The sequence below is a fragment of the Lithobates pipiens genome, unplaced genomic scaffold (assembly GCF_037356315.1).
Source record: "Lithobates pipiens isolate NorthernLeopardFrog02 unplaced genomic scaffold, aLitPip1_a1.2 Scaffold_11, whole genome shotgun sequence".
Taxonomy (NCBI): Eukaryota; Metazoa; Chordata; class Amphibia; order Anura; family Ranidae; genus Lithobates; species Lithobates pipiens.
In genome coordinates, this window is record NW_027507696.1 from 19,836,368 (window position 1) to 19,851,919 (window position 15,552).

The following is a 15,552-nucleotide window of genomic DNA, read 5'->3' on the forward strand; positions in this document are numbered from 1 at the left end:
GTTTCTTAATAAGCCCTAAAGCTAGTCCAATTCTAAGCTCCTTTTTTTACTTCAAATATGTATTTAGCACAGAGGCAGATATGATGTCAATAGGTCACAAGTGTAACTGTGTTGTTAATTGTATGAAAAGAGCTTTCATTATAATTGAGAAATTACTGTGTATTTACAAGACAGTTGAAGAAGACAAAAACATTTTTTTATATCCAACCTGATAGTATTCTTCCTCGCTGGTTTAAGCAAGTATATTGACCTGCTTTTGTGATGTATTTATGAACATTGTGCATGCACTGAAAAATGTCTTACAGGGGACCTAGTACCTAAAAATAAACAAAATTCCATGACTGGCCTTAAAAAAGGCAAATATTAGTGAAATGTATCTTACAATAGGAAATAAAAATCAAACATTGGGATCACCAATAGTTTTATAAGCTGCCCAGGACAATTCTTGTCTTCTACAGGTATCTACGGATTATGATGTGATCAAGCTTCCTCCCTCAATTTGTCCAGTTCTCTTCTGCAGCTTCTCAGGAACAAAAATCCATAAAACTGTAACTGCACTAGTTACACTTTTTTTTTTGGTTAACACCCCTGACCCCAGCCGCCATTTCCTTTCAACCCCATGGAGAGTTTGTGTTCCACTGGAGGTCATGTAGCTGAGATGTTGGTGAACTGGACATAGGTGAGCATAAGAGGATAGCTTGAACAGTGGGCTTTCCAAAATAACTGCACTGAAAAAGTAGTTACACTTTTAACTCTTGCATCCCTTGATCCTCAAGTCCAATTTGTTCCTGGTGTCTTGAACTGAACAGCAGAATGTTAGAATGTTGACAGTAATTATACACTGCAGCAGGTTGCATTTTTGACTGTGTTGTGGGGCCACCCATGGGACTGTGCATGTTTATCAGTGCACACTTATAAGCTTTTTGTTAAGGAAAAAAAATCAGAGCTTTAAGTGTAAGAACTCATAGCAGCCAATCAAATGCCATGCCATTATATACTGTAAATATAATGTTATAATACAACAAAATAATATAGTTTTTGTAGGTTACAAGCACTAAACAGTTACCTCTACATACACTGTATAAACCTACCTAAGTACCTAGGTACCTACCAAAATGAATTCTGTTTTGCCATTCTTGTGATTTTTTACACATCTGCTATAATGCTTAGCCAGGACTTACTTTAGCTCTGCAGTTTTCCTGTGTCACCTACCTGACTCCAGCCAGCAAGCTGGACAGTATATTAACACTACCAATCTCATAAGATCCTCCTTATGCTTTTTCCACCTGTAAACTGCCTTTATATCCCAATTTAGTCTCTTGCCAGTGGCATAACCAGCATAAGTGACATTATGATCATTTTTTAACACCCACCGCGGTAAAAAACAAAATACATTTCAATAATATTGATGAAATGTAATGAATAATAGTAATGGTCACAAAAAATGTAGAGAGAGATAACTTGTGTTCCTATACATTTTTTATTAATGAAGACACTGGTGCCTTCTACAGTCTCCGCAATGGTGGTCAGTGGACAAGGCCCACTTACATTGGTGATCAGCAGAAAAGATTCACTTGTAATGGTGTGAAGAAGAGAATGGCCCTTAAATTGTTGGTCAGTGTAGAAGTGCCCTTTTCCATTTGTGATTAGTGGGTTACTGCCCCCTTATATTAATAGTCAGTAAAGAAGTGCCCCCTTACATTGGTGGTCAGTAAAGACTGAAGTGTCACCTTACATTGGTGGCCAGTGGAGAAGGTTCCCCTTATAATTGTGGCTATTGGAGAAGCATCATCTTACATTGCTGGTCAGTGGAGAAGGGTCCCCTTATATTTGTGGTCAGTGGAGAAGCTTCATTTTATATAGTTATATAGTTAGTTTGGTTGAAAAAATACACAAATCTATCTAGTTCAACCAATAATTCTTAAATTGGTGGTCATTGAAAAAATGTTTTCTTACATTGTTGGTCAGTGGAGAATTAATATTTAACTTAAACCTTTTAATTACCTTCAGAATTTTTCTGGCTACTCTTTTGGATTTTATTGTACACAGACCTGCCAGTACTCTAGGCTGTTGCATACATGCGTTGGGGCTAGGTATACAAGATTTAAAATTAGTTTAAACTTGGTGCAATATTACTTTACGTAAAACCTCTCTTTAAGGTTTGAAACTATTGCGACAGGCTTTTTTTGGGTTAATTTAATAACACATTAAAAGTTGTGAAACATACAAAACCGTCAAAAGTGTTGCAACGTCTTTGAATGTAGCTTCAATTTTACCACACATAATTGTTCACTGTTTAAGGGGGTTGAGACTGGATAAATATGTGTTACCTATTTTTTATAATAGGAGGAATGAATAGAGCACAGGTGGAATAAACTGGGCTATAATGCTTTCACTGCCATGGTCATGTTCACAATTTGTATACTAGCTTGCAAGGCACTTTGAAGTATACATCTTGTAGAACAAAAAGACAGTATTCATGGTTTTCTACATACCACAGTGTATCAAAGCATATTCAGCCAAGCTGTATTTTTTACTAAATTGCAATACAACTGCTGATAGTGTACATGGACACTATGTAAACTACAACATTTTAATGAAATGTAAACTATTTAAAGTTAATACATAACATATTCATTAACTACGCTGATAGCACTCTCAGTACAATGTCAGTACAAGTTCAGAATCACTAAAGTAACTATGAACTTCCACTAGGTGTAAATGCAGTCACAGTAAAGTCTCCTTCTAAATTGCTACTTGCCTGTGTCTGACTCTAAAACTTGGGAATCACTGAAATTAAAGTCTGAAGAAAGTCAGAATTTCTTGTATCTATACTTGTTCTCAGTCAGTTACTCAGGGAGATTAAAGTCTTAAGTATCAGCCTTACTGACTTAACTAGCAACTTCAGATGGAGAGGTCAGACGTGGCAGCAATAACACAAATCTATCTCTCTTATGACAGATGCACTTTAAAAACATAGCAAAATAATGCAGTCTGTTAAAGTGAGCTTGAAATACACTAAGCAAAAAGTACCGTCAATTTTCAACTATAGTGATCTGCTACCATTTACAGTCAGGTCCATTAATATTGGGACATTGACACAATTCTAATCTTTTTGGCTCTATACACCACCACAATGGATTTGAAATGAAATGAACAAGATGTGCTTTAACTGCAGACTTTCTCTTCAGCAAGTGAAATGCATGCTCAATCAGATTCAGGTCAGGTGATTGACTTGGCCATTGCATAACATGCCACTTCTTTCCCTTAAAAAATTATTTGGTTGCTTTCGCAGTATGCTTCGGGTCATTGTCCATCTGCACTGTGAAACGCCATCCAATGAGTTCTGAAGCATTTTACTGAATATGAGCAGATAATATTGCCAGAAACACTTCAGAATGCATCCGGCTGCTTTTGTCAGCAGTCCCTTCATCAATAAATACAAGAGAACCAGTTCCATTGGCAGCCATACATGCCCACACCATGACTGGCCTTCCTGTTTTTGAGGCTCACTAATGGTTTACATCTTGTGGTGAACCCTCTATATTCACTCTGGTGAAATCTTCTCTTGATTGTTGACTTTGACATACATACACCTACCTCCTGGAGAGTGTTCTTGATCTGGCCAACTGTTGTGAAGGGTGTTTTCTTCACCAGGAAAATAATTCTTCGGTCACCCACCACAGTTGTATTCCATGGTCTTCTGGGTCTTTTGGTGTTGCTGAGCTCACCGGTGCGTTATTTCTTTTTAAGGATGTTTCAAACAGTTGATTTGGCCACACCTAATTTGCTATCTCTCTGAAGGGTTTGTTTTGTTTTTTCAGCCAAATGATGGCTTGCTTCACTGATAGTGACAGCTCTTTGTATCTCATATTGAGAGTTGACAGCAACAGATTCCAAATGCAAATAGCACACTTGAAATTAACTCTGGACCTTTTATCTGCTCATTGTAAATGGGATAATGAGGGAATAACACACATCTGGCCATGGGACAGCTGAGCAGTGAATTGTCCCATTACTTTTGGTCCTTCAAACAGTGGGAGGCACATATACAAACTGTTGTAATTTCTATACCGTTCACCTGATTTGGTTGTAAATACCCTCAAATAAAAGCTGAAAGTCTGCAGTTAAAGAATATCTTGTTTGTTTTATTTCAAATCCATTGTGGTGGTGTATAGAGCCAAAAAGATTAAAATTGTGTGGATGTCCCAATATTTATGGACCTGACTGTACATCCATCTTTTCCATTTGTGAAGCAAACAAAAGATCAATATTGCTGAAGAATCAAATTGAAAACACTGCAATGGCAGTCTAAAGCCACTTAGAATCAAGTTACACTTATTTTTTAATCATTTGGTCACCCAAACCTTGAAATATTCAAATCTGTGTTTGACTAGTTGCCATGAATTATTGAACTCTATGTAATCATGTTTTAAAGTGATTGTAAGGGTTTGTCTTTTTAAAAAAACTAAAACAAACATATCATACTTACCTCCACTGTGCAGCTTGTTTTGCACAGAGTGGCCCCGAACCTCGTCTTTTGGGGTCCCCAGTGGCTCTCGCGGCTCCTCCCCACATCAAATATCCCCCTAGGAGAAACGCTCTCCCGAGGGGGTTACCTTGCTGGCGCGCTCCATATGTATGACTCGTCCCAGCCCCCCGACGCCCGCTTCATTAGATTTGATTGGCAGCAGCGGGAGCTGCTATCAATCTATCTAATCAAGAACCGAGAACCCCGAGAGCACAGAGACAGAGCGCCCCGTCCGGGTCAAGTTCCAGGGCTCAGGTAAGTAAAATGGGGGGGCCGGTCACTGCCAGGTGTTTTTTCACCTTAATGCATAGGATACATTGAAGTGAAAAAACACGAAGGTTTACAACCCCTTTAAGTCAAAAGCTAATCGAAATCTTGCAAAATTTGCAACTAAATGGTTAGCATAAGAGAAGCAGACACAGAAAGAACACGTTGCATGTAACATGATCTCATGTAAGCTTACATATACACTGAGCAAAATTATAAACGCTTGCATTGCCCCTATTTATCATGAGCTGAACCCAAAGATCTACAACTTTTTCTATGTGCACAAAAGGCCAATTTCTCTCAAATATTGTTCACAAATCTGTCTAAATCTGTGTTAGTGAGCATTTCTCCTTTGCTGAGATAATCCATCCACCTCACAGGCGTGAGACAGCATGATAAGACAGCATGATTATTGCACAGGTGTGCCTTAGGCTGGCCACAATAAAAGGCCACTCTAAAATGTGCAATTTTATCACACAGCATGATGCCACAGATGTCACAAGTTTTGAGGGACCATGCAATTGGCATGCTGACTGCAGGAATGTCAACCAGAGCTGTTGCCCTTGAATTGAATGTTCATTTCTCTACCATAAGCCATCTCCAAAGGTGTTTCAGAGAATTTGGTAGTACATCCAACTGGCCTCACGAGCCCAGACCAAGTGTAACCACACCAGCCCAGGACGTCCACATCCAGCATCTTCACCTCCAAAGATAGTCTGAGACCAGCCACCTGGACAGCTGCTGCAACAATTGGTTTGCATAACCAAAGAATTTCTGCACAAACGGTCAAAAACCATCTCAGGGAAGCTCACCTGCATGCTCGTCGTCCTCATCGGAGTCTCCACTTGACTGCAGTTCGTTGTCGTAACCGACTTGAGTGGGCAAATGCTCACATTCAATGGCGTCTGGCACTTTGGAGAGGTGTCCTCTTCACGGATTAATGACAGATTTCACTGTACAGGGCAGATGGCAGACAGCGTGTATGGCATTGTGTAGGTGAGCGGTTTGCTGATGTTAGCGTTGTGGATCGAGTGGCCCATGGTGACGGTGGGGTTATGTTATGGGCAGGCGTATGCTATGGACAACGAACACAGGTGCATTTTATTGATGGCATTTTGAATACACAGGGATACAGTGATGAGATCCTGAGGCCCATTGTTATGCCATTCATCCACGACCATCTCCTCATGTTACAGCATGATAATGCATGGCCCCATGTTGCAAGGATCTGTACACAATTCCTGGAAGCTGAAAACAACCCAGTCCTTGCATGTCACCCATTGAGCATGTTTGGGATTCTCTGGAAAGGTGTATACGACAGCATGTTCCAGTACCCACCAATATAAAGCAACTTTGCACAGCCATTGAAGAGGAATGGACCAACATTCCACATGCCACAATCAACAACCTGATTAACTCTATAGGAAAGAAATGTGCTGCACTGCGTGAGGCAAATAGTGGTCACAGTAGATACTGGTTTTCGGGCCCCTCCACTACAGTAAAACTGCACATTTTAGAGTGTCCTTTTATTGTGGCCAGCGTAAGGCACACCTGTGCAATAATCATGCTGTCTAATCAGCATCTTGATATGCCACACCTGTGAGGTGTATGGATTATCTTGGCAAAGGGAACAGTGCTCACTAACACAGATTTAGACTTTGATTTAGCTTTTGTGAACAATATTTGAGAGAAATAGGCCTTTTGTGTACATAGAAAAAGTCGTAGATCTTTTCATTCAGCTGATGATAAATAGGGGCAAACACAAATCAGTTCCTTTTGGTTTCTATATCATTCTACTGCATCCCCATTACTTTACCTTTGTAATGTATCATTGCCTGTGGCAAGGGTAGCAGAGTGGGTGGCCATTGACTGCTAAATATAGACATCTCCTTAAATAGTGCAAAAAATACTATCCCATGGTATAAAATCTATATAAAATACTAATATGTTCACAATGCACTGGCCTTGAATTACTTCAACCATCCAATTTTATGCAATATTTTATTTTAAAGGTTTCCTCCTTATCATTGGACATTTAACCACTACAGATCCGCGCTATTGCCAAATGACGGCATTAGCGCGGACCTAGATTGCCGGGACTACGTCTATTGACGTCGTCCCGGTTACGAGCGGCCTGCGCGCCCCCTGAGGGGCGCGCGCGGCGCGCTCTGTGATCGGCGAGTCCGTGAGACTCGCCTGATCACCGATCCGTGTAAGGGGTCGATCCCGACCCCTTATCACGTGATCAGCTGTCAGCCAATGACAGCTGGTCATGTGATAAAACGGAGCCGGTAATCCGCTAGTATTCCTCCTCGCGCTGACAGCGCGAGGAGAAAAAAAAAAAGCCGATCGCCGGCGGCCGTGTTCGGGACATCAGTCCCGATCACGGCCAGCAATATAAGCGGACACCTACCCCCTACCAGTGCCCACCTGCCACCCGCAGTGCCATCCTGAAATAAAGTAAGTGCCCCCCTGTCAGTGCCACCCAGCAGTGCCCATAGTGCCCACAGTGCCACCCAGCAGTGCCCACAGTGCCACCCAGCAGTGCCCACAGTGCCACCCACAGTGCCACCCAGCAGTGCCACCCACAGTGCCACCCAAAATCTGCCTCAAAGGTGCTGCACCCCAGTGCCGCCCATCAGTGCCCAGCAGTGCCGCCCATCAGTGCCCAGCAGTGCCGCCCATCAGTGCCACCTATCAGAGCCACCTATCAGTGCCACCTATCAGTGCCCATCAGTCCCATCTATCTGTGGTACCTATCAGTGCCCATCCGTGCCACCCATCCATGCCACTTATCCGTGCCACCCATCCGTGCCATCTTATCTGTGCCCATCTTTGCCCATCAGTGCCGCCTTATCTGTGCCCATCGGTGCCGCCTTATCTGTGCCTATTAGTGCCGCCTTAACTATGCCTATCAGTGCCCACCAGTGCAGCCTATCAGTGCCCACCAATGCAGCCCATCAGTGCCCACCAATGCAGCCCATCAGTGCCCACCAATGCAGCCTATCAGTGCCGCCTAATCAGCGCACTTCAATGAAGGAGAAAAATGACCCGTTTGCAAAATTTTATAACAAACTATTAAAACATGATTTTTTTTTTTTTTTTTTTTTGCATCTTTTTTTGTTTGTTTAGCAAAAAATAAAACTCCGAGCTGTAACTAAATACCACCAAAAGAAAGCTCTATTTGTGGAAAAAAAATGATAAAAATTTCATTTGGGTACAGTGTTGTATGACCGCGTAATTGTCACTCAAAGTGCATCAGCGCTGAAAGCTGAAAATTGGTCTGGGACTGAGGGGGGTTTAAGTGCCCAGTAAGCAAGTGGTTAAAGTGAATAAAGGCTTGCTTCGCCCAAATCACCTCACATTGTACTTCAGAAAACATGGCCCTAGGCAAACAGTGCTCTCCTAATGTGATAATATAATATCAAAAGGTCATATGCTGTATATCTGGATTTGTGTTAAAATTGCTGACATTATTGTTTTTAATATTTTGATAAAAGAATAATAAAATTGCTCAAAATAAACACAAGAGAATGGGGTTCATTTACTAAATGGGTAGAGGATATTCATTTAAAGTTTGGAATAAGGTGTTCAATTTGCACCCTCAATCATGTGCAAAAGAAATACAACAGGATTTTTGCCTTACATGTGCTTGGATTAATTAAGTGAACAGAGCTTTATCCTATTCACTAAGCTAAATGTACCTTCACTTTTCTCTATATCCAGTCATATGAGTGTTTTCCATTTAATTAGAGAAAGAGATGAAAAATGTAAGGTTATGACTTTTTTTTTTTTGCAACTTAATTTTCTGCAATTTGACCTTTCTGTCTATGGCAGCACCCAATGCGGAACTCATAATAGTAGAGACCTGTATGAGAAAGTGAGCAATTGCGTTTGGCGGAAGAAGATAAGCTAGAAGGGGAACAGTTCTGTAGAAAGAAGAAGAAAGAAAAGAAATGAAGACGGCATCGGGGTGGAGAGAAAATAGGGTGTATGACCCACCAGTAATACAAGTGCCTCCTAAAGTGTATGTATGGATTGTTTTAGTTTTGGATAGCGTATGAAAGAATTTAAACCCCTGTCAAGTTCTTATTGTTGTTCTTATCCCCATTAGATGGAGTCACAATTTCTCTTACTTGACCAAGGTGACCACTGCCAAGTGGTGGGAAGTCCACATTTTTTAAATTGTCACGGAACAAGAGGAAAGGGTAAATCTTCCAGTGGTGATACCTGTTTTGGTGTCAACTGTGTACATTTATTTTAATTTCCTCTTGTTTCAGCTAGGCTAGAAAATGATGGCAAATCTCCCCAATAGGACACAGACAACAAAAATGAAGGGGACAACATTTTTACTCCTACACTATTTTATTTGAGTTCTTTAATGTAATAGTTTGGGATGTACTTAACCCAGGGGATTCTTTTTTAAAGCTTGGAAGTCTAGGAAAAGACTGCATATTCAATTGTTTGTATAATGTTTTAATGTTAATTCGTTATTGGTCTTTTTTTAAGAATTTTAAATTCCAAATGCATTCTTAAGCAAATGTTTAAAAACGAACTATAGTTACATATGGGACTTTTGAGGCACAACTCTTTAGTAAGATTTATAACATTTTATTTAATTTCACTTTACAAAAAATGTTTTTTCAACATGTAGTAGACATATAATAAAACACAGTAATAAAACAGTCATTTTTTAACCACTGTAGTGATTTATATCAAGTCTTTTCATGACATGGTCCTCTTCATCAGGAGATAGCAAACTTGAATTGCTGACATCTAGGTAGGATAGATAGACAAATTACCCCAATTTAGCTCAGTTGTCAGGCATAAGCACAGATTTAAAAAAAATACTCTCTAGGTGGCACAGGCTCACCTCATTCTTATCCCAAGTCTAACCAACTAAACCCTGATCTTGTCTCTATCTCTACCCAGGCTACCCTCTCATTTTCTCATCTGATCTTTATGATTGCCATAGTATATTCATTTAAAACAGCACTTTGTTCAGGTTCAACACTTGTTAATTTGGTCTGCAAATATTTGTAGATTCAAATACCACTTTTTATTTTGGCCATTTTGCGTTTCACTGTGTTACAATATATTTTTAATAACAACAGACTGAACTCCACATAGGATCACACAAAATATCTAATTGAACATGTAAAAAAAAAAAAATATGGAAATACTAGGAAAAAAAAACACAGATGTTTTAACAAAGGTTCAAAGTCTTGAAAGGCCAAGATAATGTAGGTAGAGTCTGGGTTATGTTAGATTTATAGTGCTGACTCAGGAAACAAGCAACCCGTGGCTTGTAGCTCACCCACAAAACCCACAGACAGACAAAACACAAATCTTTTTCTTTGGATGGTGGTGATGCTGGTACCTGATTTTGCCCTTCCTACACACTGTACATGTAACCTAATTCCACACAATATCACAAGGGACTTACTAACAAGTGGAATAAATTTAGTACCAGTTGCTAAGGCCTTTCATGTGGGCATATCGATGTCTTCACCTGCACGGGATGCAAGGGTTGTTCCGTCCATCTATGGTGCATCTCTAGGTGCATACCAGAGTGCACATCTGTGTGGATCTGATGCACAGATCAGAAAGCAGATAGGCCCCTTTCACATGGGCGTCACCTGTTCAGTCACATTTTTGCTCAGAGAAAACAGATACTGTTTACATCAGTTTTTGATCCCATTTTATTCGTTTTTCATCCCTTTTTTTTTTTCATGATGAATGACAGTAGATGAAGATGATGTCACTTCCTTTTTCACTTCCAGCACTGCTGGAAGATTTTTTGGCTATACTTCTCTTATGAATCACAGAAGTGCTGAAGTCCGCTGTTGGCTGACATTAGAAAGCAGTTTCAGACTCTGGGAAGTTCCCGACCATATGGTCAGGATGCACCCAGAAGGATCGGCAGATGGCTCGGCCCCTCAGCCATCTGCCAAGAGCCGGAGCCAAGCCCTTCTCGGCCCCCTCCACAGCCCAGCGCTCCAGTGAGGGGGCGCGGAGTGTTGACTGATGGACACAGCTCTCTGGTCAGAGCAGAAAGGAAGAACTTAATTGCTCAGTTCTCACTGCAGAGCCAGTCGATAAAGTACTGTATATGTTGCAAATCATTTCCTGCACATATATCTGTGTTTCTATAACCTCCATGTCCCATTAACAATAAAGAAAACACATTCCAAATATTATATAGGCAAGGAGGGATAACCAATCACAGGCAAGAATCACATGTATATAAACTGTTGCACCTATCACAGGATTTTGGGAAAGCTGGTTATTTACTGAGTGTAATAGCTCAAGCTAAAATGTACGCACAAACACACAAGTGAGCGGCAATTCTTTCAAGAAACATTGTACATGTGAGTCTATGCGATACAGTATATACAGCAGGTAAACATGTTTACAGTGTTAAAGTGGCAGCACTGTTCAAAGCAACAGATTACTGATTGGCTCAGTATGCTGCCCTTCAACTATGCAGTACTACTATGCACAATGTTAGTGCTGTGTTAAAATGAAAATCTAACATCAACAAAAAGTACATTTTTACTTTTGAAAACATGGGGGCAGGGCAGGTGCTGCCGCTTGGCGAACTAGGCAGCCGCCTAGGGTGCACTGCTGCCTAGAGCCCAGCTACGGCCACTGATTATCCCTACTAGCGTGGCGGGGAACACAAGGAGCCACCAGCCTACACTGAGCTTGGGCACTGACTGACACTGCTGGTCCACCCAGAGAAAGCAGCTGTTGTGGCGGACGCTCACAGTTATTCCAAACGTGTAAGGTAAGAGAGACTTCCTGGCTCGAGACTTCTCACTCCACGCAGCATATCAATAACCACAGCATATTGCTGTCTGTTGCCAAATACACAGTGCCCAGAGCCAGTGTATGTCCAGGTGTCCTTCTGTTACACTGTCCCTCCAGCTGTAACACTGTCCCCCACCTGTCACACTGCCCCTCACCTGTCACACTGCTCCCCCACCTGTCACACTGCTGCCCCACCCATCACACTGCCCCTCCACCTGTCACACTGCTCCCCCACTTGTTAAACTGCCCCTCCACCTGTCACATTGTCCTCCACCGGTCACACTGACCCCCACCTGTCACCCTGCTCCCCCACCTGCTACACTGTCCCCCACCTGTACCACTGTCCCCCACCTATCACACTGACCCCCAACCTGTCACACTGTCCCACCACCTGTCACACTGTCCCCCACCTGTCACACTGCTCCCCCACCTGTCATACTGTGCCCCACCTGTCACACTGACCCCCCACCTGTCACACTGTCCCCAACCTGACAAACTCCCCCACCTGTCACACTGCCTCCCAACCTATAACATTGCCCCCCACCTGTCACACTTCCCCTCCACCTGTCACACTGATCCCCCACCTGCCACACTGTCCTCCACCTGTCACACTGTTCCCACCTGTCAGACTGACTCCCCCCACCTGTCACAGTGCCCCCCCACCTGTCACACTGCCCCACCACCTGTCACACTGCTCCCCACCTGTCACACTCCAACCTACCTGTAACACTGACCCCCACCTGTCACAATGGCCCCCACCTTACAGCCTGCCCCCCCACCTGATACACTGCCCCCCACCTGACACACTGCACCTCTCCTGTCACACTGCCCCCCACCTGTCTCACTGCCACCCCACTTGTCACACTGGCTCCCCACCTGACACACTGCCCCCCTACCTGTCACACTGGCCCCTCGCCTGTCACACTCCCCCCCACCGGTCACACTGGCCCTGTCTGTCACACTGAATGGACGGGGGGGCCAAAATGAACTTTTGCATAAGTATACAAAAGTCCTTGCACCGGCCCGGTATAGGGAGAGTATGGGGAATGCATGGATTGTGCTATGAATATAGGGGGGAGTATGGGGAATGCATTAAGTGTGCTGTGAGTATAGGGGGAGTGTGGGGAATGCATTGAGTGTGCTGTGAGTATAGGGGGTGTATGGGGAATGCATAGAGTTTGCTGCGAGTATAGGGGGGAGTATGGGGAATGCATTGCATTGAGTGTGCTGGGAGTATAGAAAGAAGTATTGGGAATGCACGGAGTGTGTTACGAGTATAGGGGGTGTATGGGGAGTGCATAGAGTTTGCTGTGAGTATGGGGAATGCATTGCATTGAGTGTGCTGGGAGTATGGGCGGAAGTATGGGAAATGCAAGGAGTGTGCTACAAGTATAGGGGGTATATGGGGAATAGGGATGAGCCGAATACCCCCCGGGTTAGGTACACAGCAGAACATGCGAACGGACCGAAAGTTTGCGTGAACATTTGAACACCGTTAAAGTCTATGGGACCCGAACGTGAAAAATCAAAAGTGCAAATTTTAAAGGCTAATATGCAAGTTATTGTCCTAAAAAGTGTTTGGGGACCAGGGTCCTGCCCCAGGGGACATGTATCAATGCAAAAAAAAGTTTCAAAAACGTCAGTTTTTCGGGAGCAGTGATTTCAATAATGCTTAAAGTGAAAAAAAATGAAATATTCCTTTAAATATCGTACTTGGGGGGTGACTATAGTTTGCCTGTAAAGTTGTGCGTGTTTCCCATGTTTAGAACAGTCTCTGCACAAAATTACATTTCTAAAGGAATAAAAGTTAAAACTGCTTGCGGCTGTAATGTAATGTCTGGTCCCGGCAATATGGATGAAAATTATTGAGAAAAACTGCAAACGCATGGGGCCCCCAGGCCCTATATACTCTGAACAGCAGTATATAGGCGGTCCAAACAAGACAGGGACTGTAGGTTTGTTCTTAAGTATAATCTGTTTGTAATTTGGAACAGGTAAATTTTGTAAGTGTAGCTCCAGCCAAAAAATCTATTTTTAAGCATTTAGGATAACATAGGGAAGGGTTATTACCCCTGTAACATTTGTTTTGCTGTCTGTGCCCCTGTTCAGAAGATTTCACCTCACTTTCTGTCCCAATGACAATTGAATTTTGAACATTTTGGGTAATTAGGGAAACAAGGCTTGGCGATAACGCATCAGTGGAGACACATTTTTCCCATATTAACTCTTAGGCCGCGTACACACGGGCGGACTGTCTGGCCAACTAAGTCCGTCAGACAATCCGACAGACAGTCCGTCCTACTTTTGAATGAACGGACTTGACCACACACGATGAACAGACAGTCCGCTGAAAGCTTGCGCGATGACGTGTACAGCACGTACGACGGGACTAGAAATACGACGTCCAATACACTGCAATGCAACCTTCGGCCGTGTAAATCCTTTCTGAGCATGCGCCATACTTAGTCCGTCCAACTTGCCTACTCACGAGCGGACTGTCCGCTGAAACCAAAGTTGGACGGACAATATTACGGAAATTCCGAAAGACTTAGTCCGCCATACAGCCCGCTGAAAAAGTCCGCTGAAGCCCACACACGAGCGGACTGCCCGCTGAAACACGTTTCAGCGGACTAAGTTGGACAGACAGTCCAGCCGTGTGTACGCGGCCTTACAGGAGAGAATTTCCCTTCCTAGGGGTAGATTTCCTCTCACTTCCTGTTGTCTTCCACCGTTTGTAAGTAGGAGTCGTTTGTAAGTCGGATGTTTGAAAGTAAGGGACCACCTGCCCTATATAAAATTGGGCCTTAGGTGTTGGTGGTACCAAAACACTGTAAGCCCTCACAGTTACTCTTGGTGGGTGCTGGAATGGGCCCTGCTGTGAAATATTATATCAAGAATTGTAATTACATGTCCCTGTTAAACAGGAGCAGAAAAATTGGGCCTTTGATGGTGGTGCCACAACACTGTAAGCCCTCGCAGTTACTCTTGGTTGGCACAGGAACAGGCCCTGCTGTGAAATATTGTATCAATAATTCTAATTACATGCTACTGTTAAACAGGGGCAGAAAAATTGGGCCTTTGGTGGTGGTGGACTGGTGGTGGTGCCACAACACTGTAAGCCCTCACATTTACTCTTGGTGGGTGCAGGAACAGGCCCTGCTGTGAAATATTATATCAAGAATTGTAATTACATGCCACTGTTAAACAGGGGAAAAAAATATTGGGCCTTTGGTGGTGGTAGTGCCACAACACTGTAATCCCTCAGAGTTACTCTGGGTGGGCGCAGGAACGGCCCTGTTGTGAAATATTATATCAAGAATTGTAATTACATGCCACTGTTAAACTGGGGCAGAAAAAAATTGGGCCTTTGGTGATGGTGGTGGTCCCACAACACTGTAAGCCCTCACAGTTACTTTTGGTGGGCGCAGGAACGGGCTCTGCTCTGAAATATTATTTCAAGAATTGTAATTACCTGCCACTGTTAAACAGATGCAGAAAAAATTGGGCCTTTGGTGATGGTGGTACCACAACACTGTAAGCCCTCACAGTTACTCTTGGTGGGCGCAGGAATGGGCCCTGCTGTGAAATATTAGATCAAAAATTGTAATTACACGTCCTAGTTAAACAGGGGTAGAAAAATTGGGCCTTAGGCACTGGTGGTGGTGCCACAACATTGCAACCCCTCACAGATACTCTAGTTGAGCGCAGGAACGAGCCCTGCTGTGAAATATTACAGCAAAAATTGCAATTACATGCCCCTGTTAAACAGGGGCAGAAAAATTGGGCCATAGACACTCATGTTGGTGCCACAACACTGCAACCCCTCACAGATACTCTAGTTGAGCGCAGGAACAAGCCCTGCTGTGAAAAATTACAACAAAAATTGTAATTACATGCCCCTGTTAAACAGGCGCAGAAAAATTGGGCATTAGGCACTGGTG